This window comes from Passer domesticus, chromosome 4 (assembly GCF_036417665.1).
Source record: "Passer domesticus isolate bPasDom1 chromosome 4, bPasDom1.hap1, whole genome shotgun sequence".
NCBI lineage: Eukaryota > Metazoa > Chordata > Aves > Passeriformes > Passeridae > Passer > Passer domesticus.
Window position 1 is genome coordinate 26,214,179 of NC_087477.1, and position 27,823 is coordinate 26,242,001.

Genomic DNA, 27,823 nt, shown 5'->3' on the forward strand with positions numbered 1-27,823 from the left:
TTAAATTGCAGCTCCTAATGCGTGTGAGAAGATGATTTCCACAGGAGGAGAACAGTCCCCCACATAGTGCCAATCTTAGTTATTCCCGGGGACTCAGTAGTGGAAATCCATGTCAGGTAGGAATATCCATGTCAGATAGGAATATATGCAATGAGTAATTAATTAATTGGCATCGCGGCTTCCACTGTATAGCAAATTATTAAACAGATTGATCTGAACTTTGAAGGAACAGCAAGTCTTCTGTTTTCTTGTGATAAATCCTTTCTCACTGTGCTAGCCGAGACATTGCCTTGTGTATTCCCTTCATGCTAGAAAAATCAAAAATGTGCTCTTTCTATCAGGAGAGTATTAGCAATGTCATTAATAATCAGAACAAGAGATGTAAAAATCACATTTGTTTAAATTGAACATTTATAGAAATTTGTTCAATGAGATCAATAACTATTTCATTATGTTGTTATTGGGTTTGGGTTTTTTTAAGGCTTTTTTGTAAAATATGTCATGACATTAATTAAAAGTTACAGCTGAAGTAAAAAATTAGTCAAAAATTATTTATGTGCTAGAACGTTTGTCCAAAGCCTGAACTAGATAACGATAGCAGCTGTTTACTTTGCAAGTGGAAACCAGTACAGCTCAATTGACTGTAAAAGTTAATGTCAATCAAATTGCACACTGAAGGCTTCAGGGAGTCAATGGAATATACATCTATAAAAAATAAACATTACATACACTTCAATTTAACCCATTTTTACCTGCCTTGTCTCATAACAGATATGTGCACATGTACACGCCGCATTGGGTTAAATCAAAAGGGGAGGCCTAAAAGGAAAGGAAATTTATGACAAATTTAAGGGATCATGGTGGAGATATCATGGATTGCTCAAAAAGGATAAGGAAGAACAATAACATTAGTGCAACCCTGTCCTGGCAATATTTACTTGATGGCATCAAACATTTCTGTGCACAGCTACCAGCTTTGAGATGCTGGGTATAAGACAAGGGAGGGAGGTGGCAGCAGCCAGAGAAAGCATTGAAAGGACATTCTTCCTTCATTTCCAAAACAAAGCTGTCCCTACAGTGAAACTCTTGCACCACTGACTGCAAGGAAAGCCTGGCATTTTATTTAAAGCATAGATTGCAGTGGTTTTAATCTTCTAATGTGCCTTTCAGTGAGCAAATGACTTTCTTGTCAAGGAAGGTCTTCCTTTACCCTTATCGCTGCCATCAAAAATTCCCAGGAAAAGAGGTTTACTGATGTCATAGCCCATTTGATCTGTGTTTCCTCTGCTGAAGTATCAGAGATGGCAAAGCTCCTGGAGCTGGGGGTGTTTGGAGCTCAGATGAGAAATAGAAGACTGGATTCCTTGTCTGACACCCTGAGGATGGAGAGGAGGCTTTAAAACTTCTTGGCCTGTTATTCATGATGGGTAGGCTGGTGCCCCTGCAGGTCCTGCCCCAGGAGCAAGTCCCGGAACCTGCTCTGTAGCCAAGGGTACTGTGGGAATGGGTGTGTGCCAGGTTTTAGCCAAGTCCAGCCAACATCAGCATGTACAGGATCTCAGGATAATTGCCTGTAACACCATTACACTGGAAACTGAATCCTGATTATTGTAAGATTTGGAAGCAAGACAGTTCATCACTCACACGACTGCTTCTGCCCGCTAGCTGCAACCTCTCAGGTTTGTTGAAGAACATGTAAAGGTCAAAATAAACATCCAGGAGATATAAAATCCCATTTCCTTTTCACTTGAACTGTCTCCAAAGTACTAAAACATGAACATATGTTACAGTATTACTCACTACATAAAAATACATATGTTAGTAGATATACAGTATAGTTAAAACACAAAATTATACAATCCACATATAGTCACATAAACCTCCAACAACATCATCTATCAACACACTCAGTCAATCAAATCCTATATAAAAAATTTTCTTATTCTCTTACAGACACAAGACAAAAAGTTAGAGAACTTTTAAATATCTTGAAAATTTCATTACATTCCTAAGTGACAGGATATTTTTAAATCAAAGTGTACAAGGTTGCCACTTCCCATGATGTCAGGGATTCTCATTAGTTGATGGTTCCTAAAGTCTCAACTCATGAAACTCAAACTTTTTAAAAACAAGGGCTTTTGTCTTTTTCCTAGAGAGAAACTGTTGATGTCAGTTTTGATACCTAAGCATTCAATTACCAGAAATAAATAAAAAGAACTCAACTCAGTATTTGGAAAATCCCACTCCTTACTCTAACAGTGGTTTATCATTAATCCACATGAATCTGCTGATTCTTTTTTTTTTTTTTCCAGACACATTTCCTTGCAAATTATTGTGGTTTAAAATAAAATCTAAAAAAATGTTAGGGTATTTTAGCTGATTTTTTAAATTATTTATTAGAAGGTAAAGTCAGTTTTCTAAGCCTACCTTTTCCTGCTGGAAGCTCCTTTAATTTTTAAAAAGCAAAGGAGACTTGAAGGCTCAAGTTTGGCAGAACTTATTGATTTTAAACCCTGGAAAGAATTTCAAAAAATATTTTGTCATTGCCTCCACCACAGGTAAAATATTTCCTTTCTATCTACAAGTCTTGAAACTTCCTCACTGATGGCTGAGGGCAGAGCTTTCGATGCGAGCAAAGCACTTGCAGAAGGCCAACACCTCTTCTGCACTGCTGTAGGAAGGTATAACAATGAGCAATTAGAACTTTTCCCTGACTTCCTCTCTCCTATGAAACATCTAAGAAGCTCCAAAGCAGCACCTATGTATAAAAAAAGGTCTTACACTCACTACAAAAATAGCAGACACTGATTTTTATTTTTTTTAAATTTTATGTCAGACAGTGGAACAAGCTTGGTATATAGCTCATGTTTTTGAACTGGCTCTGTTCAGAGTTTAAGCCAAAGCTACAGGAATATTTTTCAGCAATTGGTTGGATTGGCAGCATCACCAGGGTGGAGAAGGTGGTTGAAAAATTTAGAAATTATGGCATGCAGAAATCTTTTTGTATTATCGGTATACCTGGGGTTGTCTTAGACTGGTTGATTTGCCAAGAATTAGAACTGCTGGAAAAAGTAATTAGAACTAGCAAGGATGTGAGAGAAGTAGGGGAAGCTTTAGGAGAGCCTCAAACATTCAAACAGACACAGGGATCCAAATGGTTTTGAATTCTCCAGATAAAATTTGCTCTTTAGGAATTTAGCATCTAGGAAAATGACAACCTTCTTACAGCATTTAGGTAGATAATATTATAATCAAAATAAAACAAGTCAGTGTGTCTAATGTCAAAGGCCCACACTTGTGATCAAGGGTTAAGTACCCTGAGCACTTGCAAGTCTCATCTTCACTGCTCTGAGGGATGGAGTTTGGCACTTCTCTGAAGAAAGATGCTTATATTTTTCTTACTCAGTTCCTATTACTGAGTAGATGTAAAAAAAGGCAGTCATCTTGTAAACGCTGCCAGTTTCCAACTTTCAGGCTTCTCGTTCATTTATGGTTTGGATGTAATTTACTTTCTTGGGCAATTTTTAGAAACTTAACGATTTTTGAGAAAACTTCAAAAAGAAACTTGCAACGTCTTCTTTAAGTCTGTTCCTAGGAGTTTTTAAATAATGTGTTAATAAAATAAATAAGTAGAAATTATGAAGTGGAAGGGGGAATATGCACAAAGATTTTTTCCTGCAGGGAATTGTTCCAATAGCCTTAGCGATTTTAATTTTTTTTAACTAGCTTAAGCAGGATTATTACTTAGTTAATTCTTGATTACTTTTTTATGTTGGAATATGATTAAATAAGTCAATACTTGCCTTTGTCTGACCCTCTAAGACCTACAGTTTACTATTCATAATGATGAGCAATAGCTTGAATATTTGTTGCTGCATGGATCTCTCTCTTCTTGGTCACGATAAATAGTGTAAATCTTTTCCATTTATATGCCTGATCATTTTTTCAATGCACTGAAGTGCTTGAGTTTCCAGGGTCAGAAAATGATTAATCTTATTAAATGTTTGACAGAATGAACTAAGCAAAACATCTTTTGATAGCATAAAGAGAAGATAAAAATAATTAATTCTTATCACTGTAATGCTTTAGCTGCATGACTTCAAGGTTCTTAGGCTATCATAATTATAGTGTTTATTAGAAGACAAAGATTTCTCTCTTAAAGGTGTTTTAGGGTGTAATACAGAAGGCAATCTCAGAGATATATCCTATTGGAAAAGAAAGTACTGTGTTTGAAAAATGCTAGGAATATTAAGCAAAAAAAAAGTTTAAAACCAGTAAAATGAGAAACTTCATTCTGGGCAAGGCACTTGTGGTGACTAACATGCTAGGAATAAAGATTTTCAGTGGAGTGTATAACAAATCTGAGGGACTTTTATTAAAAAATGGCCATGAGCAGCCATATTTTGGTTTTGGCTAAGCTTCAGTCATCATGATTTCATTTAGAAGCAGAAAACCCAAACCACCTGTGGTTTTCATTTTTAATTCATGGCCCACAGGAATACAGACTTTACACTTTCCAATTTTTCCTACCCATGTGCTGCCTGCTAATCAGAAAAATAATATTATAAAGCTATTATTACCTCTGTGTAGAATTTTAAAGACACTGAATTGAAAATATACAGAAGCCACCATCAGTATTGTCCATGAACACACAGGAGGGACCTTGCAAATTCAGACCTCCAACCTGGGTGTCAGAGGTTGCCCTTTCTAGATAAAGCACATTTACTGCAGTGCCAGCTTCTCCAGCTTAAGGTTACATGTTATTTTTTTTCCTTAAAGAATAGTGTTGGAGATAATTGAAGTAACAGCACTTCTAATAGGGCCAGGAGAGAGACTTCTCCTAGGAAAGGATGATTTTCTCTGAGTCCATGGAGTGGTTTTGAAGGGGTTGTGGGCCACAAACCGCCTCACTCAGTGATGATTCAAGTATCAAGCTGAAGGAAGCAGGGCCATACCCTGGAATTTTAGAGAGTAAAAACCAGAAAAGTAGGCACAGAATCTCCAGAGGGGGCAGGGCTGAGATTTCAAGGGAAATGGGACCACAAACATTCTTAAACCTGGCAGCTGAGGTGAGGGACCCTCACTTCACAGCTGTGCCTTATGTGGTCACGCCTACAACGATGCACCAAAACAGAAATATCAGGCAAGTGTTTCCTCCTGTTTTGTTTTAAAGGAAAAAGTACATTTTGTGTGCTAATCTGCCACAGCAGACTTCCAAAGCCTTCCCCCTTTGTCATGCAGTGAAATGCTGACACACATTTCTTTTGTCTTAACCCACATCTAGCTGGATCTCCAGCTGGCAGATGTTATTGGCAACTCTCTTTGAGAAAATACGCAGGGTGAAATACAGATCCCTTTGAAGACAGTGGGAGATTTGCCATGGACTTTAGTAGAGCCATATTTCACACACTTCTTTTTGATAAAGGCAACAAACTTATAGAAATAATTTGGTTTTGAAACCTTTATATATAGTGGAGGTACTTAATTTCTTAGCCAAACTAAGCTTCATCTTGTATGCTATAGCATTCCCACTACAAGCAATTCAATTTATATATTTAAATATTTGTATGGATGCACAAACATATATGAATACAAAATATGCATAAATACATTTTACATTAAACTTCTTTCAAGAAACAAATACATTTAATTAAAATCCAGTTATGCAGGCTGCTATCTTTCTTTTTACAGCTACATTATTATTATAATAAATAATCATCTGCCCCAGAGATATTAAAAATGAAATAGTTTTAAAAGATTGTATGTAAATAGATATAGTCATTATTTGTATATACATAAGCCAAAAATCCTGAATCTTTTTCACTCTCATATATATATACATGTGTATATATGAACATATACCTGTGACAGTAACTTTAAAAAAAAATGTCCTAAACAAGGCAACTTCTCTGCAATATTTGTAATGAAACTGAGAGACCATAGTGGCTTTATGAACAATTCTGTGGTCAGAGGCATGACCATGCAAACTAGTCATGACAAAATTAGAGCTCAAGGTCTCCTGTAAAACCACCAAAAATTCCAGAGACTCCCATCACATTAGTGTAATGACTAATATTCATGTTTGTAGGTGCAGATCCTTTGTTTTAATGAATTACAGCAGCCTTCTCTAAAGCCTCTGTGATCTGCCTCCCAATGGCATTTTCCGAAATGCTTCCAGAAACAAATGAGAGTATCAAACCTGTTCTTAACATTTAGATATTTTGCTACTTTCCCTAGATTGCTCCTTCATTCTTTAATGAGACATATATTTTTATAGTGATTTTGCTCTAAGTTATGTAGCAGGATGGGACTCCTTACATGCACTTACCTTTTTAAGGTTTTCAGTTGTCTTACCAGTTTGTGGTCTCCAAAACATAACATGATCCACTGACACAGCAGCACAACCACCGTTTGTCCAACAGTGCCTAAGACATAAAAAAAGACTGAGCCCAGCAGATTTGTAGAATAGATAAATATTATCCAAGTCTCATAAATGAGGAAGTCAAAGCAGCAAATACTTCACAAGTGAAATACAAGATCCTTAGGGCAGCAAGGAGGGAGATCAGGAGAGCAGACTTTGGCCTCTTCAGGGGTCTGCTTGGTACCACACCGTGGGCCAAAGCCCTGGAGAAAAGAAGGTCCCAAAAAAGCTGGTTGATATTCAAGGATCACCACCTCTAAGATCAGGAGAGATGCATCTTAGCCAAGAGAATGTCAGGCAAAAATGCCAGGGGACTGCATGGATGAACAGAGATCCTGGGCAAACTCAAACACAAAAAGGAAGCCTACAGAGGGTGCAAGCAGGGGCAGGTAGTCCCATTGGAGTACAAAGACATTATCAGAGCAGCCAGGGATCAGGTTGGGAAAGCTAAAGCCTGATAGAATTAAATTTTCCCAGTGAAAATGTGAGCCTTCTCCACTAGGAAACAGGACACCTTGTTATCTGGGATATGGGGAAAAACGTGATATTCTACAACATTTGTGACTCAGTATTCACCAGAGAGCACTGGGAGAATGAGGAACTGCTCACTGCAGAAGAAGTTCAGGTTTGAGATCATTTAAGGAACCTGAAGGTTCACAAGTTCATGGGACCTGATGGGAAGCATCCAGAGGTCCTGAGGGAACTGACTGAAGAAGTGGCTAAACTACAATCCATCACATTTGAGAAGTTATGGCAGTTCAGTGAAGTTCCTGCTGACTGGAATAGGGCAAAGATAACCCTCATTTTATGAAAGGGAGGTAAGGAAGACACAGGGACCTACAGGCTGGTCAGCCTTACCTCAGTGTCCAGTAAGATCATGGAGCTGATCCTCCTGGAAACCATGCTAAAGCACATGGAAAATGATGAGGAGACAGTCAAGAAGGCTTCACTAAGGGCAAATCAAAAGCAGCATGGTCAGCAGGGCAGAGGTGGTGATTCCCCTTCTCTGTTCCATTGTCATGAGACCCCACCTTGAGTACTGTGCCCAGCCCTGGGCCTCCAACATAGGAAAAACATGGAATGGATGGAGAGCACTTTCCAGTACCTGAAGGGAGCCTGCAAGAGAAATGGAAAGGGACTTTTTACCAGGGCATGGACAAGGAGTAATGGCTTCAAAGTTAAAGAGGGAGGGTTTATATTAGATATTAGGAAGAAATTCTTCACTCTGAATGTGATGAGGCACTGGCACAGAGTGCCCAGAGTTGTGTCTGCCCCATTCCTGGAAGTGTTCAAGGCCATTTTGGATGGGGCTCTGGGCAACCTGGTCTAGTGGAAGATCTCCCTGCCCATGGTAGGAGCATTAGAACTCAATGATCTTTAAGGTTCCTTCAAGCCCAAATCATCCTGTGATTCTATGAATACCTGGCAATGCCACAACAGAATCAAAACTAGGTCCAAAATCTCCATTTTTCAGGGAGGAAAAGTGGACATCAAAGCTAGCCCCACCTCTTACGACACCAGAAGAACTCTGGATATCCCAGTAGCTCTCCACAGGCAGCATTCAGCTGCTTACCCTGTTCACATTAAACCTCTGTTTAAAGTTAGATAGATTTATATGCCTATATACCTATTATATTTAATGTATTTATATGCCTTGATCACCTTCCATAGTAAACCAGATCTGCCAAAAGCTGGGTTTCAGTCACCCTTATGCCTTTCACTTCTTGATTGCAAGCGGAGAAAAGAAACACAGAAGTGAAAGTCAAACCAATTTTTGCTTAATGAATACTCCATCTACTAAATTTTGGGTGCCTTCCTTAGATGGATGCTGCCAAAAGGGCCTGGGATAAAGAGGGAAAACAGACAGTGCAGATTTTGGGCAAGAAGAGTTTGAAGCTGATTTGATCCAATGCAGAAAGTAATATTTAAAACTTATTTGTAAAGACAATAAGAAAATAACACATATACAGACATAAATTTATAAAACTGAAAAAATTTTGCAAGCGTGCCTGTACAATATAACTAAAAATCTCCATTTTTATCCTGCTGACTTGCTTATATTCATGTGGTTTCAGTCTCACAGATGTTCTGGAGGCTAGGACATGTAATATGGTTCCATAGTTTTCTAACCACAGAATATCCAAAATATATAACCAGGAAATCACTTGCAGTCTGTGTGGGGTTTGGCAGATGGTATTTCTAAAAATGCAAATATCCAATATGGAGGTAGTGGAGAAGACGGATTTCACAAGGGAACAGTGTAACTCTTTATATGGAGTGTAAACTTTACACAGTATTCCAATATAGAACTGGTGAGCACTGTTAAAAAAGTTTCCAATGAATATTCATTTCAGTTTATAAACATATTCTCTTCAACTGTTTCAATGCCCTCTTTGTGTTTGCTTACTGTGCATGTTCTAGCTATTGCATTTACTGGCAAGAACGCTTGTAGAAACAGCAAAATTTAAGCAAGTATTAGAGAATATATATGGGTAATGAATTTTTCATTTGGAAATATAGCTGCCAGCACCAGAATTTCATTCCAAAAGGTATCCTCATCCACTTTAGAGAGGGATGTATATGATCTGCAAGACTGAATTTTCACAACAACACGCGCTAGCAGTGGTCAGATGAGACAAAAATCAAAAAGTTGTGTGTTCTCCTGATATGGAACTTGCAGGTAATGGAAGAAAATCAGGAATGAGAAGGTGTGAGATACTGACTGAGCTGCATTCTGGTTTCTGTTGTGATACCAGTCAGCCTGGTACAGAAATGAGAGAGGCACAGAGCAAATGGGATGTCCTGAACAAGGGGCAGCCTCCCAGCAGCCTGCTTAGGCTGTGACCAGGTTTTTTTCAGCTGCCAGAACTGCACTGAGCACCCCTCCTTTTGCTCCATAGCAGAGTTTTGGGATGGAGCAGAAGAAAACCTGTTTCCAGTGTGCTGTGCCCCTGGCAGAGCAAAAGGCACCACCTGGGAGGCAACACAGGGCACGCTGTCCACTGTGAGCAGCGCAAAGGATTTGCTTCCACGTTCTGTTGGAAAAACCCTGAGATGAGCAGAATGACCCTCAGCTCCTTACAGCTAAAAGGATTTCTGCCTCAGATGTTCCTCGCCTGGCAAACCATGTAGCTTCCAGTTTTGAGGGCTTTCAGAGCTAAATGGTAAATATGAAATATGGATATATTAAATACGTGACATGTGAATGCTATTTGAGCCAAGTTTTGCTCACATGGGACCTGAATGACATGAAATCCTTAGTAATGATGGTTTAGTTATAGACAGCAGCAAGCACAGAAAAGGCCAGGCAGACTTCATCTGAGGGAAAATTTCATATTGCATTGCACAAGTGCAGTCACTGTCTTAATATACCATAAAACATATAAACCCACGTTCCTAACTGATGCAAGCAATTACTGCTCCATCAAGCTAATTTACAGTGGAACTAAAACATATCATTCGCCTGGCAATTCTACCATAAACAGCCTGGATTCTCTCCTAGTATAGACTAGTAGTTTTATAACCCATAAATGTATTTACAAGGGAAAAAAACCAGAACACAGAGCAGGCAGACATGCATGTGCCCCCATAAAATTTTTGTGAAGTTTAACAGAAATAGAAATTTTTCTGGAAGGTTTTTTACACACATGCCATGGTTTAACTTTATGTGCATGTATACACATCCCAAGCACACTACTCTGTAAAACATTTTAATCACCTGAAAGTGAGAACGTCAAACTTAATCAAGATCTGCACTATTTTAAGGTAGGAGGTTAAGTTTAATATCCACTTATTCTCTATTCTTTTTTAGCTTTACCTTCTGTATGGCTTTTTAATTCTTCTTTTTTTCAAAGAAAAATAATAAAACGGAGGGGGAAAAAAAGTTATCTGTGTCTGAATTGCTGACCTTACTAAAGGGTCATTTTCTTTCCAAGCCATATCAAGCCCAGACGGATTTCTGGCAATCTCAGTTCAGCTGCAAACAGCCAAGATAATGCAAGATGATCCAAAAGATTCCTGAGATATTAGATATGCCTGCATATATATATTTCAGACTAAATATTTTCATGAATGCAATCAGATAAAAGAAAAAAAGATCCCTCATACTTATGAAAACCCAGCTTTACACATTTTAGCTTATGAACCAACAATCTGTATAGATTAGATTGGCTCTTTCCTGGTGGCTTTCATGGGCTTTGTCCAGAGGAGTGCATTCCAGCTGCATGGACCTTACATCTCATCAATAATATTTCATCACATTGAAGGGACCACACACTCTGTTGTGATGATAATCCACCTTCTCGTGTCAGAGGGCCTGATCCACAGTCACTCAAGTTCCTTAAGTTGAGGTCATTATGCTAATTCCATTCCAAAGTGCAAATTGTCAGTTTCTTCCAAAAATGTAACAAAATATCCATAGAATTTTCTGTCTATCTGTGGTTAAATATTTCCTTTCTAAATTCTTCTCAGCAAAACCCATGTGAACTTTTTCTTCATCATTTTCCATGTAAATAATTAGCATGTAATAGAACAAAAGGTTTATCCTGTATTTGTGCATGTGTAGCACAGCTTTGGTGCGAAACAAATCTTCTTGCAATTAATTCATTGTTGTATACCAGTGGATATTTTTATTTACAGGAAAAAAATAATTCATGAAACCATGATTCTATGTGGTGGAATACAGTAGTATTTCCAAGGGATAATTTACAGTGATGTACTATTCAGTTTTGCAACAGCAACACCTGGAGAAACTCAGCAGGCCCAGAGGCCCAGATTTCTGGATTTCACACTCATACCCTATTTCTGACTCCAGTTAAGTCACTGAGACTTGTGAGCTTTCATGGCAGGGGAGCACTGCTGGAGATGTGCAACATTTCCCAACCCCTCAGCACTCTGTCTCCTGTGCAGCAGTCAGAACACAGGCTGCTCAGCTGAAACAGAAAGCCATAACACCAAATCATGGACCAGAGACACACTCAGGTAATGCAGCACTATTATTCTTGGGTTTGAAATGCATTACCCAATAGAAAAACAGGCACAAACCCAAAATTATTTGGGGTCATAGTTCTCCTCTCTGAAACAGAATAATTATCATTAGCTTTTCAGTCAGAGACATCAGTACCTGTGACACCAGCACAGTTTAAAATTTTCAGTCCAGCCTCACATCACAGTATTGGAATCGGAACAAAGCTTTGAATATTTTTTTTTCACAAGAAATTTTAAAAGAAGAAGGACTGATCAATATGAGAAGAAAAGTAATCCAAACCAGCCTGACTCATGTGCTGCTAATGCAGTAAAGAAGGGTGGTAAAGAGTTACTTATATTCCATCAAACTTGATTATCCTGTGACTTACTGCACTTTTACTCTAAAATAGCACAGCTGGACTCTTTGTGAAGTTTCTCTTTTTAGACTGCAAATGATAGTGTAATGCAAGTATGGATTCAAATACTTTTTCTATGGATTCAAAACACAAAACATTAAAATAGAAATCAATATCTTACACTGGAAGTTTTCTGTGTATTAAAGGCAGAATATGTTTTCTTCTGTAAGTTTGAAAGCAAGTGTTTATGTTTTCCCATTTACACAGTGCAGAAAGGCACAATGATAGTCATTTCTGAATGGATGAAGATAAGCCAAACACAAAACAGCACCAAAGCCCTATTCCTCCTCCTTTGTGGATGGCAAAGCACCTTGGAGGAGTATGATCACCTTGCACCATGTGTGCATGATCACACTCTAGAGAAAAAGATCTCTGATGCTTTTCCCCAAAAGCCATCAGCAGAGATTTGGGTACAAGCAACTGTGGAACAGCAGAAGTATGTAAAGAGCTCAGAAATATAAGCACTACTTAGAATCAGAATATGCCACTTTTCACAGATCTAAGACCATACCACATTCTTATTTTCTTCCTGTGGGAGGTCAGTGTTTATACAGTGGATGTGTCTGCCAGGAAGAACATTTTTGCACTTGCTCCTCTTCCAGTTGCTAATCTGCACGTTCATTTGCCTCTGCTTGAAGAATGGCCCGTCTGAGCATTTCCAGTGTTGCTGGCAATAGACCCAAACATTTTCACAGAATCACAGCATTTTGCAGGCTCAGGATGGAAATTTTATCTTCCCCTGATTTGCCTTTCACACAGTACCAGGAGGTGGCTGCCTTCTGTCCTGTTCTGGCTGCTAGGCTGGCTTTTGGAAGCGAGGTCTGAAATTGCAGGAACCTTGACAGTGCCCTGCTCTGACCAGGAGGCTGAGCACCAGCTTTCCTGACTGCTGCCTTGGTTCTTCACTTCTAGTAATTTCTCTGGGTCTCCTCACAATCCCCAGTTTGGCTGTGTTGGCAGCAAATAAAATCTCCCTCCTGCAGCATCATGCTGGTGTTTCTACAAAGGCTTATAAAGCCTGTTGTTATTCCTGACAATAAGCTGGAGAAGAAACACAGCACACAATGCCTCCTCACTTATTTTGTAGCTTGCCACAGTCTTGTCTTTGCCTTGTGTCAGGAAAATGGAAAGTAACTAAACAGTGGAGTTCACTTTTAGGGATATTTCCTGGAGGTATTCAATATACATTATTCCATGCAATGCATTTTATCCCAAATTCAACTGCAGTGCAGAAAGAAATGAAAGGTCAGGGTGGTCTCTCAGGAAGCTTGAAGCAAGGACAAAAAGTGTCAGACCTCAGTGTGGGACTTATCCCTCCAAACTCAGGGATTACCTGGTTTTAGTGGAGCTAACTAGTGCTGGATGCAAAACAGATCCAAACCAGCATGTTTAGGTCTTACTTTCTTCATTATAAAACAAACAAACAAACCAAAAAAAAAAAAATGGGAATAAGAGAGAGGTGCATTAACTTCTCTCCCTGGTTTCTGAGCATTTCTCACGAGTGGCATCTGCTGCTGACTCCCTGGCCACACTGCAGTCAGCACACTGCCTCTCCCAGGCTCCAGCTGCACAGCCAGGAGCTCGATGGCACACAGAAGCTTTTCTAAAGGATCCAGTAGACACTAAGCTACTCTCAAAACATCTGGGACTGAAACCCATGGCTTTTGCCCCTGCCTGGTGAGTGGAAACAAGAACCTGCGCAGCACCGCGTCTTGCCGCCTCTCTCCCTGACCCTGCGGTTTGCGGGGAGACCTTAATGGAGTGTTTCCTGGTTTTCTGATGTTTGTTTGGGGTTTTATTCTCACACATCCCGGGAGGTAGAAGTTGAAGGAGGCATTGTGAGAGGCTGCAGCCAAAACTCCATCTTGATAACATTTTTGTGGGGGTGAAACTACAAAGAGCAACTCAACAGCTGCCAGCAGGGCAGTGTTAGCGTGAAAGAATCGCCAGAAGCAGGCGAGTAACATTCATGCTGAAAATATGATTGATCACTTCTTCTTTTCCCTGCAACTCTGCCCTGGTACAAATCCACTCTCGGTGAGAAGTGACTTCAACTAGGGCTGAGTTCAGTCTTCAGAGGCAGCTGCACTTATTTCCACTAAATCACTGGTTCACATACCAAGCCCAGGGCATAGCTGAGGGCTTGGGGATGGCACATTGCCCTGGTCTTTGGTTTGCTTAAAAGTGACAGAAGCAGACACTGGTCATTTTTTGAATTCCATCCAAAAGACAAGTCAATTCATTTCTGGGTGTGCCAACAAGCTGAGGTATTTAACTGTTCTCTTAGAAAATAGAGCATGCTGCTAACAAAGGTCACTTTACCTTTGTTTCAAGAGGAGCTGAGGGATTTTCCAGACAGGTAAAGGGCTGGATTACACATGTGCCTATGATCAACAGTCACAATAAGAGAAAACACTGCTAAAGTTAAAGGCAGTGAAACGATGTGCAACCACAACTGCCCTTTTTGTGACACGCTGATTTGTCCCCATCACAGGTACCCTACAGAACTTGCGTAATTACATTTACGTAATTTGCTTAATTTAACATCTTGTTTGAGTATTCAAAATTCACCAAAGAATTTGCCACAGAGTAGGTTTTTAGAAAAAATAAATTAGTATAGAATCTGGAAAATATATTAAGACCTTTTTCTTAATTCTTTAAGTTCCCTTGCTGCTTACAGGAATTAAGTATCGAAACAACATCTGTGTAATATTGTGAAGGATTTCAAAAGGGCTCCTCAAAAAGGGCTGACACAATCTTACTCCTTTTAGAAGAGGATATGAAATGAATTGCTTACTTTGGCTATTACATGCACTCCCTTCCCCCCAGCAGCAGAGCCAAGAACTAGAGGCACGTCTGAGAATTTTTTTTTATGGGGAGTCCTTAAAATTTTTTTGACTATTTGACCTAAGAGACCTAAGAGAGGTCCCCTCCCATAAACATAACAAAGGAAATTGCTACACTGTAGCCCCACTTAAGTGAATGAATAATAGATTAATAGAAACTTATGATTAATTATTTATGTCATGTTTTGGCATATGACCCTGAGAGATGAAAAGGGTAAGTGAGTAAAATATATATATAAACTTTAAAAAAAAATCATAGAAACCTGTTAAACCTTAATTAGTTATTCAAAACTAATAATATTATCCATTCTAGTAGATATTAGACATACTCTGTTAACTATTAGCAAGAAATGTCATTTAACAGGAGGCAACACTTCCGTCAATGAAAATATATATGGATGCTGGCCTCCTGTGGAAATATTAGCCAGACTCTTGTGACACCACACTTGAAAAAGCAGACACCTCCACTCTGGCATATAAGCCCAGGTATGTTTCCAAAGTAATTAATTAAAGCCTTAATGGCAGTATGGAGCTTGATTTGAGTTTAGCTTAGCTTCAAAAGCACCCTAATAATATTTTCAGAACTTGCCTGTATAAATAAATAAATACATTAAATAAATAATTACATTTATTTTGTATCAGCTCTGAGGTTTGTCATGTGTAAACATACAAATGCACAAATTACTTCTCTTTTCTACTTTCCAGAAATATTCTAATTGTTTTCAAGTGAGGAGTTTGCCTAAAAAGAGGAGATGTCTTTTTGAATCAAAAGGCCACAGGCGGATTCAGGATGAAACTGCATGTTACATAAAGACTCTTCCTACCTTAGGGAAGGTAACCATGAAGTTCCCATTGACTTGTAATTAGAATGACAGGGCACACTGCTCTCTTTTAAGAGAAGGTATTTGCAAATGCTGTGTATCTGAGATAGGCGATGTGTGTCTCTCCTCTCTCCCATGCCCACATGGAGGATTTGCTGCTCCCACAGATTCTTTGATCACAAATGAGCCTTGCTGCACCCAACCCTTGCTGAACTGCCATGTCCTAGAAAGAATAAATACAGATGTTTCAGGACAGACTCTCACAGAGAGGACACCAGCCTCCTGTGGACTCAGACATAAGAGCAGTTTCTGCAATGGATTATATCATCTTTTCAGGCAGCCACTTGTAAACACATACTGTACTTACCAGAAAATGGCCATGATGGCAACTCCACCTGGATGCTGCTGCATTAACAGTTCGACCAAACTGTCCAACGCAGTTCTTTAATTAAAAGGCTGTTCTTCTGCAAATGGGGAAAATTAACCAGAGTTGTGGTGTAAAGATGGAGATTCAACATTTTTAGGTGTTTTGACCAGCTGCCCTTGAAATATCATACATGTGAAAGAGGATGCAAAACCAAATAAAATACAGACTTACATCCTAGCTGAAGGACAACTCCAGAGTCCCCTCTGCAGAGAATCTTTGTCCTCCCTGAGGACAGGGGAGGGCAGACGTGGAGCAGGAGAAAGGAAGGTATCTTTCCCAGGAGCATTCCATCAGCTGCAGCATGGCTCTGCACCTCTGCTCCCCTCATCCCCTGCCCAACACCTGGCACTGCTTAATGCCTGGAAAACTCATGGTGGTGAAGATCCTTGTGCTTGGTAAGACAAGGTTGTCTGATTTTCCATGCCTTCCTTTGGTACCAGCCACTGGAGTTTGGCTCACCCTTAACTTGCCAGTTTGGCAGGAACAGCAGGGTTCACAGAAAAGATTATTTGCAGCAAGAATATTTCAGTTCACCAAGCCAGAATCCAACAATGCTCTTTCAAAATAATGCTGTCTAGTAAAATCAACCAGCTGAAAGGCATTTTGCACAGTTTCAAAAATGTAAATAGAATGGACAGTTAGCCCATTATTATGCATTTGTATGTATATAGAGTCAGTGGGCAAATCCAAAACACACGTGTAGTTTAGAAAATAAAACAGATGCATGCAAAAATTGATTGTTTTATAATAATTTGTCAATTATGGTCTTATTATTCCTGTGTGACAGGATCAGGAAAGACAAGGTGGCTGTATTCTCCCAATGGTGTTTTAAAACTGTGCTTGTTCTCATGAACTTTTTATTCATAGAAAGAATCCCCACTGAAGCCAGCAAGACCAAGCCTTCAAGGATCAAGCCCTTAATTTGTGCTTTAACAGAGTTTGTAAGCCTCCAGTATATTTAATCTCCCACATTTAATGATTTCCCAGTAGTATTGCAAATACTTTATGAAAAAATAAATATTTAGACAAGTGTATCAATTTAACATTGATTTTTTTTCCTTTTCTTTACAGCTCATCTAGTGTCATAGGCTGACTAGATCAGTCCACATCCACGTCAACAAAGCTTGCAATCAACTAATTTATCCTTTGGGTACTAACTTCTAAAATTGTAATGTAAATAAAATGTTTTCAATCTCCCAGTCAACATTTAACCCCTTATTTCAAAAGATAAAAGTAGACTGAAAACTAAAAAAAGAAAATAAAGAAAAAAAAAAGCAGGACTTTCTTGTTCTTCACTGACACCAAGGACTTCAGAAGCGGTGGCCAAATCAGGCAGAAAAGCAGAGCAGGATGTCAGCCATGCCTTTTATCCATGGAGCCTTTCAAGGGGATCGTGGTACCCTGCCATGATCTGCATGCACAGTGGGGGTTCATGTCCAGACATGACTCCAATCGAGTCCTTGGAATAACTTCTCTGTCAGCAGCCTGGGAGAGACCAGCCAAGGCACCGCTCCGACCCCACCTGCTGATCCATTTGGTGATGTTCTCCTTGGGAGAGAGCAGACCTGCACCCAGCAGGGCAAGAGGATGGACATGTGCTGGCCAAATCCCTAGGACCAGAGCTGCCACGTCAGCTGGGATGCTCAGTGGCTGTCCTGCTGGCAGCTTCTGCTGTCTGACGATCCTGGGGATGGCTCCAGGCTGGAGGTGGCTCACAGACAACTTGTGCTGGGTGAGGCTCTGAATTGGCATCACTCCCCCCAAATCACAGTGCTGTTGGTTGCAAAGAGCAAGCAAAGGGTCGTGCAATGTGGAAAAAGCCTCCTCCAAGGCCCTGAGGCAAATTGCCTCAGATAAAAAAAGCCAAAGAAGCCTTTGAGCCCAGAAAAGGATTAAATGGATTTACTGGGGCCAAAAAAAAATCCAGGCAGAAACAAGGAAAAAAGTACACTGTCTTGGTTTCTTCAGCTCACTGCTATTCAAGAGAGAAGAATTATGAGTTACAGTGAACTGGGAAAGGATTTTTTTGAATGTGTGAAAGAAAAAAAATATATTGTTCATGCTTATTTTATGTTGTCACATACGCCAGTCTGGGAAAGAAATAGCCATACAGATTTCTGTATGTTTACAGAAAAGGAATCTGGCGCAGTGGGGAGACTGCTTCAGCCACCTGTTACAGGCTGGTGCTGGAGAAACAGTTCTTTCAGGTTACTTTGTCAGTGGTCATTTTCTGACGTGCAGTATTTGGGTAAAGACTGACGGCATCATGGCCATGTCATTCAGGAACCACCAAACTGCCCAAATCCTGATTTCAGCTGCAGTGTTGCATGTGCTAATGGATGCAATCTAAGCAGCTTCTCTGTTCTCTTACAATCTCTGTGTTTCTTGAGTATAGATAAAATGCCCATGATCCCCACTTAGAAAATTCACCTTTGAAATGAGTGCGTGTATGCAGGCATTCTCTTTATTTATTGTTTGTATTTAACTTCCACATTTTTAATATTCTAAATCTGCTTATCTGTAGGAGACACTTTAATAATCTGATGTGAATAATATTGATACCTAAGGATGGAGGGAAATGCATTATGCTTATTTTGTTATTCAAAAGTAGATGCTGAGATTGTGCATTTCTGCAAATGTAATCATCTATTTGTTGGAAAATCAGTATAATATAGGCCTCCACTTTTGTTTAAATTTCAGCTGAAGATAGCAAAAGATTAATAAAGACAGACTTGCCACTAATTTACCAGAAAGCGTCATAAACAGACCTTTGTAAAGTAGCAGAAGTTGCTCTGCGGCTCTCAGTACCAGATCTCCAGTAAAATTTTCATTCATTCCTATGATTTATTTTTTTTTTTTGGGGGGGGGGGGGTGTTTCTTCCAGAATATATGTGGCCCCATCATTTCTTCTATGCTTCTACATCGGTACAAATATTTTGTTGGTGGTATAAAAACACATTTGTGTATCTCTGAAGATCTCTTTGTTGCCTTCTTAAGGCTCTGTCCATGGACAGAAACTAGTTATGGAAGAAATGCATGTCCACACGCCTTTGCATAATCAAGACCACGTTTATTTGCAGCAATTTGCTGACACACTACACGGTCACGTCCTTATTTCCTCATTTTCAACTTTATGTAATCCATTTCTATAAGCATGAATATCTGGACCATGAACCCTCCTTTATCAAAGCATATATTTGTAGGCTGTGATATCTCTGAGTACACAGATACCTGATTAGGTAACGTGTTTGCATTCGGGCTGTTTGTGCAGCTATTGAGCCGCAAGAGCCACTGAAGCGCCGTCACCGAGTGCCAAATCTGCTGAAGTCTGAGAGCCCTTTATGGCCTCAGATAGCAACGCTTTGGTTCCCACTTGTGTGCAGAGCAGATAAATAAGTTATTGTGGTGTTCTCCATCACCAGTCAAACAGAAATCATTTTGCCATTGCACGGCTTTAGCAGCAGGGAATGTGCATCGGAATTGCCTCACTGACCTAAATGAGAACAATAGATGTGGGTAGCACTTGAGTCTGATCCTCCTCTTTTTTTTCCTCTAGTCCATGCACTTAGACCTATGAAAAGTGGATATAAAAGAGCTCACAGCCACTCTGGATGTTGTATGCAAAGGCACATGCGTGTAGCACAGAAGGCATGTTACTCTGGAAGCATGTCTGCCTTTACCCGTGTTAGTGACTCATAAAAAAATTCAGTCTTTGAAGAGTTTAAATAATTAATTTTTTTCTTAATATATTTCCTTCAGTCCCAAACAAGCTAAAAATTGCAAAATAACTTCTAACTTCTGATGGGTTTTTTTCTTGGTTTTTATGATTTTTGTTTTTTGCCAGAGACGATCAACAGTGTAAGAAAAAAAACTTCTGCAAAGGTATTTCCTATCATGCCATGCTCCTTACAGCCTTTCCCCATTCCTTTTCACTCCACCTCAAAGGAATAATTAGCTTCTAAAAAATGTTTTTCATTTTGGCTGGGAGAAGACAGAGCATGTTCTTAATTAAGGAACTGTTATTATAGTAAACTTTTCTAGGAAAACTATATAACATAATTAGAAAAACACTTTTATTTCTTCTGGGTTTTTTTTTAATGGTTGACTGAAAAGTTTTCAGGCAACTCAAGTATCAGCTCTATCTTCCCTTTCTATAATCACCCTTTTGAGTGTACTCACTTCTTCAGCTTATTCTTTTCCTCAAAAAGCAGTTTCATAGATTTTGTTACTTCACATTCTATCTTAATTGCCTCTAAATTTACATCCAGAAAAATTATGGATATTTTTATTTTCATCAATGTGTGTCCCCCAGTTTGGAGTCCTGCCTCTAGCATTCACTGGTCACACAATTTTTATGCCTCATTCTCTCTGATTTTACTGCATCTGTTACAGCTGCAATCACATGTACAGAAAGGAATTCCAATATTTCATTAAATGTAAGTCCTGCCTCATGTGTTTACTTCCACCAGCTTTTTCAGCCCAGAATCTCTAAGCTAACCTGTGTTGCTTTAAAAACACTGGCATGCTGTCATCTTTCTTAATGGCTTCAACTTTGTGCTGATTTCTTTTCTGAAGTCTGAACTCCTCATCAGTAACTAGGGGTTGAAGTTTATACAAACATTATAATCTGTGCAAATCTTGTATTAGCTGGGCCCTAGGGAGCCTTCAAACCGCCCAGCAAACGGTGAGTTTCCTCCTGCAATCTGCAATTGAACTGTAACTCTTCTCTCTTGTGCTGTCTCATTAACTTCAAAATATTGCTTCATCCTCAGTGTCTGTGTTGGCCAGGCCTCTCTATAAAATGTTATCAAAAGGCATCAGTTTTTCCAATATTCTCTGACATGCTGTCAGCATAACTGAGCGAGGTGCATTATTCAAACCGCACGGCGTACGCTGCTCAGGTGGAGGCAGCAAGCAGAGTGGTAGGTCGTGTCACACCAAAACAAAATGTGAGTGCTAGGGCTCTCCCCACCTGAGGAAAAAAGGCACAAGACCTGATTTTTGCAGGCAGTGTACCTGGAAGACTGTTGTTTCTAAAGTAGCCCTGCGCTGATTGGGTGTCTAATGTCAGGGCTGGCTTGTTTGTTAATAATAGACATCACTGGACAGTAACAGTGCTTCAGTACAAATCTGAATGCCATCTTTAAGATATTTGGGCCTGTGAAAACTTGAAATCAATGAGATTCTCACTGTTAATGCATTTTGAAGACTACCTATAAAAGCCTTTTGCTTTTTACTCCCTCTATAGAGCTGTGTTTCAGTTATCATCTTCCATTTTCTTTCATCATACCACGAAAGTATACTGGTGTATTTACCTTTTTTTTTTAATCTTCAGCTGAGAGCTTAATAAGCACACTGATAACCCCATTTATTGTAAGTTCTAACAGGTTCAGAAGTCAGTTTTAAATAAGCTGTGGTGCTGCACAGGAGTAAACACACATTTTAGGCTAAAGTGATGGAGGAGAGTGGTGCTGTAACATAATGTTGATATCAGGTGTTTTGCCATCTTCCACAATCCCAAGTGCCTAAGTGAGCCTGGTGACAAAAGGAAGACTGAGCAAAATGTGAGCCCCTCTGGAAGGAAAGAGGTGACCTGGTTACTTAGGACACGGAGAAGGCTGTTCCACAATGTTCCTGCCTCAGTCTTTACCTGCCAGTGCTCCAGCCACACCACCTGAGTTACAGATGGCAAAGCCACTGTCCATGATGGCTGAGAAGATGTGTCAGTCCAGTGAAGTTCCCACTGACTGAAAAAGGGGAACTGTAGCCCCCCATTTTTACAGAAGGAAAAAAAGGAAAACCTAGGAGATTTCAGGCTGGCCAGACTCACCTCTGTGCCTGGCAGGATCATGAAACACATGGAAAATAAGGAGGTCATTGGTGACAGCAAATATGGCTTAATCAAAGGCAAATCATGCCTGACAAATTTGGTGGCCTTCTATGATGGGGCTACAGCATTGGTGGAGGAGTGAAGAGTGATTGTTGTCATCTACCTGGACTTGTGCAAAGCATCTGACACAGTCCCACACAGCATCCTTGTCTCTAAACTGGAAAGATGTGGATTTGCATGAGGAGATGCTGATGTGCTGGCACAGCACACCACTGGAGGCAACAAAGCTTCATATGAGTGCTGAGATGAAGATTTGTGCACCTGATTGTCAGGTCAAGGTCAAATGCAGGTAAATGTATGTAAATACATGAGCCAAACTAAGGTTTATGTGAATTTTGGTGTTTATTTGACCATAAACTGTGAAAGAAGCAATAAAATGAGTGAAATGGCATGCTTAAAGGAGTATTAATGCAGCAACTAAGTAGGGTAATAGGAAGCTTATACAATTGACATATGTTCCTATTTGGTTTTTATTTTATAGCTAAGCAAGGCAAGGCTTATTATTTCATCTAAAGTGTGGTTAAAAGTGACTGTAAAAATGGCATTCGACTGCTTAAACTTTATATTTCATTTACTTCCAGGTATAATACTCTTTACAGTTTATAAATAAAAATGCTCTCCTTCTGAACTGTCAGCTCAGCAAGAACAAGCTGGCCTCTGAGGTCTGGGCATCTCCATGTCTGATCTGTTCAATAATAAAAGTTATGTGGTAGATCTTCAATGCCTGCTATGCTACAATTTGCATGCCATTTTTGGATAAAGGTGTGTGTTTAATGAGGGACTTGAATATGCAAATTTTGTTTTGTGCAAACAAAGGAGATGTCAGCTATACAAATAAACATGTATGTAAATCCTTCTCATGCAGCAAAATACCATTGTATTTGTCAGCAGTTTGCAGAATACAACAGCAGAGACCATCCTGCCTGTTGCTTGCAGTCAGAGTCTCAGGAAGGCACTGTGGTGGCTCCCCTCCTTTATTGCCAGAACAAGGCTCAGCCTGCCCCCGGCCATATAAACCCCATTCAGAGAAAACGTGCAGGGAGGAGTTTCCAGGAATTAGTTTATTCTCCTTGTTGCCTGATATTCTGCCAGATGATGCAAGTGGGGAGGGGCTCACAAAAACCTGGAGAGTAAGGCTAATCTCCTCCACGCCCTCTGCAGTCACTGGAGTGGTAGATGGCCTCCTCCCTGGCACAAACAGGCATCAGCACCTTCCCACGAGGGAGCCTGCAGAATTCAGGGATGACCGCTGCAGGCTCTGGCAGCAGCGCTGCTCCTGGTCCCCACAGGGTAGATGAGTCAGCTGGCTGGGAGGTCAGGATCCTGGGAGCTTCCTCACTGGACACCGCCAGACATTCCTCATGCTTCCTCCCACTCCCACCATCCCCATTCCCAAGAGAAGAGGGGCCCCCAGGAAACAGCACGTGGTCGGTTTGCAGAGGGCCAGGGGACAGATTTTACAAACTTTAACGTTTGAGCTGTGTTTGCCTTTGAAAATATATCCCTTGCACTTGGAGAAAATCAGTTCTCAAAGTTGCTTGAAAGAGTCAAGAGTCATTAAAATATGTAAATGGTAAAATTGTACATGGATAATAGTCTGATTACCATTTCAGTGACAGATGTTCTCACACAGAACCAGATTTTCAAAGGAGATCCGGGTTAAATTTTCAAGTATTCAGCCCAACATCTGGAGCTGAATTTTCAGATGAGCCCACCTCTTGCTGAGGCACTAAGTGGGCAATTCTCTGTAAAGCCCTCGACATGTAATTCCTATTGTGGTCCTAGTCAGACTCTTTTTTTTTTTTTTCTTAGTTGCAAAAGAAAATTTGCAAGCAACTCAACTTGTTTGAATATCTGGCCCTGGCTCTCAGTGCTGAAGAAATTCTGGAAATCCAGCTTCTCACGTGTACCTGGGCCCCACAAGCACAGGATCACTGAATCCTAAATTGCTTTGGGTTGGAAGTGACCTCAAAGATTGTCTGGTTAGACCCCCCAGCAGGGGTAGAGTTGCTGCCCACTACCACTCAGGGCCCCATCCAATTGAGGATTTCCAGGGATAAGGCATTCACAACTTCTCTGGGAAACCTGTTCCATGGAACAGTACCATGGAAGGGTGTCCCACATGCCTTCTCCTGATGGGTTTGTCAGGGATCTTGGTACAGCAGGGTGGACTTGCTTGGCCTTCTTAGAGCCATTGGCAAAGGCCTGCTGCTCTTCATGCTATGCACCACTCCCTCTAGGGCATCAGGGAAAGGCAGAGAAGTGGGTGAAACAGTAAAAGCCACACTGAAACCAAAGGCAGGCTTCCAAACACTGGTGCACTGCAGCTGGGCACCAGGATCTCATCTTAGTCACAGTAGTTCAGTGCTGGAGCTACCACCAAAATCATGGGAATCTCAGTGTGACTGGGAGCTGGCTTTCCTATGTGCGCGTACACATTGTCCAAAATGTGACAGAACCTCCCAGGCAACCTCCATCTGTCCGCTTAGAAAGTTTCAACCTAAAAAAGAGAGCCTACAATGACGCTGATTTCTCATGGGTAACTTCAGGAGGAAGACTTGGGCACCATGCAGCATTCCCACATAAGGCACCCACCTCCTGCCAAAGGCACCATGGAGGGAAGCCAGGCTTGCTTAGCTGAGCTACTGCTGAGCACCTTTGCAAAGAGACCTGTGTCACTGAATCCCACAGCATGCAGCTATGACAGCCCAAATATATCCAAGAGCAAACACCACCACTGTGCTGCTGCAGTGGGGAGATGCTGCAAGGAAAGGTGTGGTGAAGTCAGGGAGAAGTGCCCAGGGAGGGCTCAGGACTGCCACCCGCACCATCAGCTCACACACTGGAATTGCCACACCTATATGAAAAAAAGTATCTGAGTTTCTGGTATTAAAAATAGGCATCTTTTATCAATGTATGTAAATTGCTTTAAGAGGGGGAAAGATGTTCAAGCACGATGACTCATTTTGGCATTCACATCTAAGAGTATACAGTTAATACTGAGAGTACAGAAGTCGTTCTTGCACATTTGGTTTATTCTGTGTTCAGTTTCTCGAGTGTATGAAACACTTTCACAATCACTTGCTGTCTGACTTGGGCTTCCTCATTACTGGGAGGTACAACTCACCCACTCCACTCACTCGGTGCCTTGTCTTGCACCCGTGACCTTCACAGTTCACTCATATAATAATGCTAAATTAGTATTCTGGGGGCAGGCAATTCTGCTGAGGCCTTCTTTTTCATTTTCTTTTTATTGTAATTTAAGCAAACCCCAGCAACTCATTTCCAAAACCTGTGACTTTTTTTAACTAACATTTATTTCAAAGTGATGCATCAATGATCAAAAAAAAAAAGTTTTTGGCAGGCATTACCACAAACTCTCTGACCCTCAGTCATTGCTGGTTGCCTCATTGTAAAAGTGAGGCATGAGTGTTTTCTACAAGAAAATCAACAAGCTTTATAACTGCAGGATTATGACCATCCTTGCTCACCATTTGTGGAAGGTTTGAAAATCTCAAATTTCATTAATTTTTTTTTACCCAGGGTTGTCTGACAAGAAGTTTCCTGTTGGAAGGATTTCATTTTGAAAGTCTACACTCATTACCCTTTGTTACGCTGTGATGGCAGAGGAAAACGTAGTCTACAAATGTGGTCTAGAACTAGTGGCAGGACACTTCGTGGTGTGGAGAGCTGGCTAGTACCTGGTGGCTAGCATCTGCTTAATGTTGATGGATGCAGCAAAATGTGACATTAATGCAAGCCTTTGTGACAAGCTGCCAGAGGAAGCAGTCTGAAATTTGGCTATCCTCACCTAAGCTGCTTCTTACAGCTGGGAGTCAATGACAGGAAAGTAGGAGCTAATTAAGATGTGGGATGGGGAGAGATTAGAAAATTGTTCTAAAATCCTATAAAGGTAGGTAATTAGTGACATGATGTCTAATTGCCAGAATTATATGCAAGTATCAATGAGAATCTCTTCCTTTCTCCCTAGCTAAATGCAAACATTTCTTGTGTTGATAATAATTATTAGCTGTCTTTTGTAGTTCTTATTTGTGCCTGTGAACAACTTTTTCTATTAAAAGCTTAATCACAGCAAGAAGATGCTTATTAATTCTAAGTATGGTGAGTTTAACAATCACTTTTACCTGCTGTGAGGTGAGTTTCATGGTCTGCATCTTGCTGCTGAGAAAGATCCATCCCTAATTTTCACAGATCTTCTGTTTTGGTTGAAAGTTTTGCCTTGGTAGTGCATTTCCCAGTGTTGTGAAAGGCTGTGATGGAAGTAGGTAAATAGAAAATAAATACCTCTAGCTAGAGACACTCCTTTAAGAGACATTGCATTGATTTCAGATTTTAGCCTTAGTAATCACTAATGTCTTGGTGGCTGAGGATAGATTTTTCATCTTAACTAGCAGCATTTTTTTTCTATGATCTTTCCTATGAATTCAGATTCACAGAATTTACCCCACTTTATTTATTAGCAAGTCCTGACAAATGTTGCTGTTACATTTTATAATTGTTTCTGAGGATAAAACATGCAAAATACCTATAATATATATTGTTTCATAAGTAGAAATCTCCATACACTTCACCTAAAATTACTCCACTTGGAGCCTGACAAGCATCTGGTCACCTATGCATGTGCTCAGCAAAGATTTCTCATGGGTAACAAGTCCCTATAAAATGAGCTGTTTGTTGCTGAGGCTGCTGTCAAATCCTGCAATGCTTTTCCACTTTGTCCAAGCAGTTTGGGAGAAATTTGATCGCTCTCTGTCAGGCAGCATCAGGCTCAATCAGAGCTAGCTCATTCTGATTGACAGTAATCTGAGGAGGCACGGTTTGATCAGAAGGATACTTTCTTCAAAATGCGCGTTTAGGAGGAGAGAGTTTCCCAGATGCCAAAGGGATTACAGGGTAATCAATTGCCTCCCCTGGAGGGGGAACGTGAGACATCCAGTGGCCCTGGCAGAGAGCAGCCCATGGCTGCTCCTCTGCAGCTGGGGCATCTCCTTCTGGAAGCGCTCAGCACTGTTGTGCAGGAGGTGATCCCACAGGAAATCACGTCTTTTCCTACCCGTGAGAAGACCACGAAGCCGCCACATGTGTGATCCTCAGCTATCAGCATCTGCTTGCCTTCTCCTCAGATGCTGGTATTATACTTCACAGAGCTCTAGAAATGAGATTAATCTGCTGGGAGCATCAGAATGAAGTAAAAAAAGCTGTGATCCCGCTGAGTCACATTCCAGTTCATTTTTGCAGCACCAGAAGTGTGAATTTCCACACATGGCACCATCAGGACACGGGGGTACCATGGTGTTAGAAACAAGCCCTGGGATGAAGGCAGTGCCCTTGGTTCAGAGAGGAAAGGAGGTTGCCTGGCATCCACAGCAGGACTCATGCCAAAGTGTCACTGACACAGTTGAGGCCATTTTTTTCTATTTATTTCTTTTATCTGAGGCCCACAACCAAGAGGCAAAGGGCAGAGGGCAGTCCTACGCTGGCAGGACATTCCAGAGATGGTGAGCACTGAGATGGGTGGGACTGGAGACCTCCTCTTTCCTGGTGCCAAGGTGTTGAGCTGCATTATTCTCTTCCTCTTATGCTTATTTTCACCAGCCATAAAATACTGATAGGGCATATTTAGCTCTTAGTCATGTTGTGAGCATTGTTTTATGAGTGTGTTACAGTGCTTTGAAAACTCAGTATTCCCTGAATTACTGCTTTAATGCTGTGCTAGAGATCAACGACACTGATAAACTGGAGTTGCCTGCTCATTAAGTCATAGGTTGGACCAGCACACACCAAGGAGAACTGTGAGCTCTCCTCTCCATCATGCCTTCACCAGAGCAAGAGGCTTATCAGTGTTTGCTGAATCATCTGCTGGAGCTGCATAATCAATGTATTTGCTCTGGATACTATTTCCTGTGAAAATAACTGCCCGTGAGGCCACACCTCACACTTCTAGTGAGATAAGTGGTTAACCATTGTCTCAACTAAAGACTGACACTAAGCTGATAAAGCTACTAAGCTAACTGAG

General features: G+C 40.6%; 2 long non-coding RNA genes across 2 annotated transcripts in view; both read right to left on the reverse strand.

Annotated features, from left to right (window-relative positions):
• Positions 1 to 900: 900 nt before the first annotated feature.
• LOC135299953 (uncharacterized) lies at positions 901 to 15,666 on the reverse strand. Its single transcript, XR_010361796.1, has 5 exons — positions 15,473 to 15,666; positions 7,453 to 7,537; positions 7,280 to 7,370; positions 6,329 to 6,425; positions 901 to 1,766 (listed from the first exon to the last, which is right to left on the reverse strand). It is a non-coding gene; the product is annotated as an uncharacterized LOC135299953 (long non-coding RNA).
• A 6,506-nt stretch (positions 15,667 to 22,172) lies between these two features.
• The window catches only part of LOC135298780 (uncharacterized), a 66,439-nt gene continuing 60,788 nt past the window's right edge, over positions 22,173 to 27,823 (reverse strand). Inside the window, exon 6 of the long non-coding RNA XR_010360801.1 lies at positions 22,173 to 23,089. This is a non-coding gene — a long non-coding RNA (uncharacterized LOC135298780). The remainder of the gene's footprint in view (positions 23,090 to 27,823) is intronic.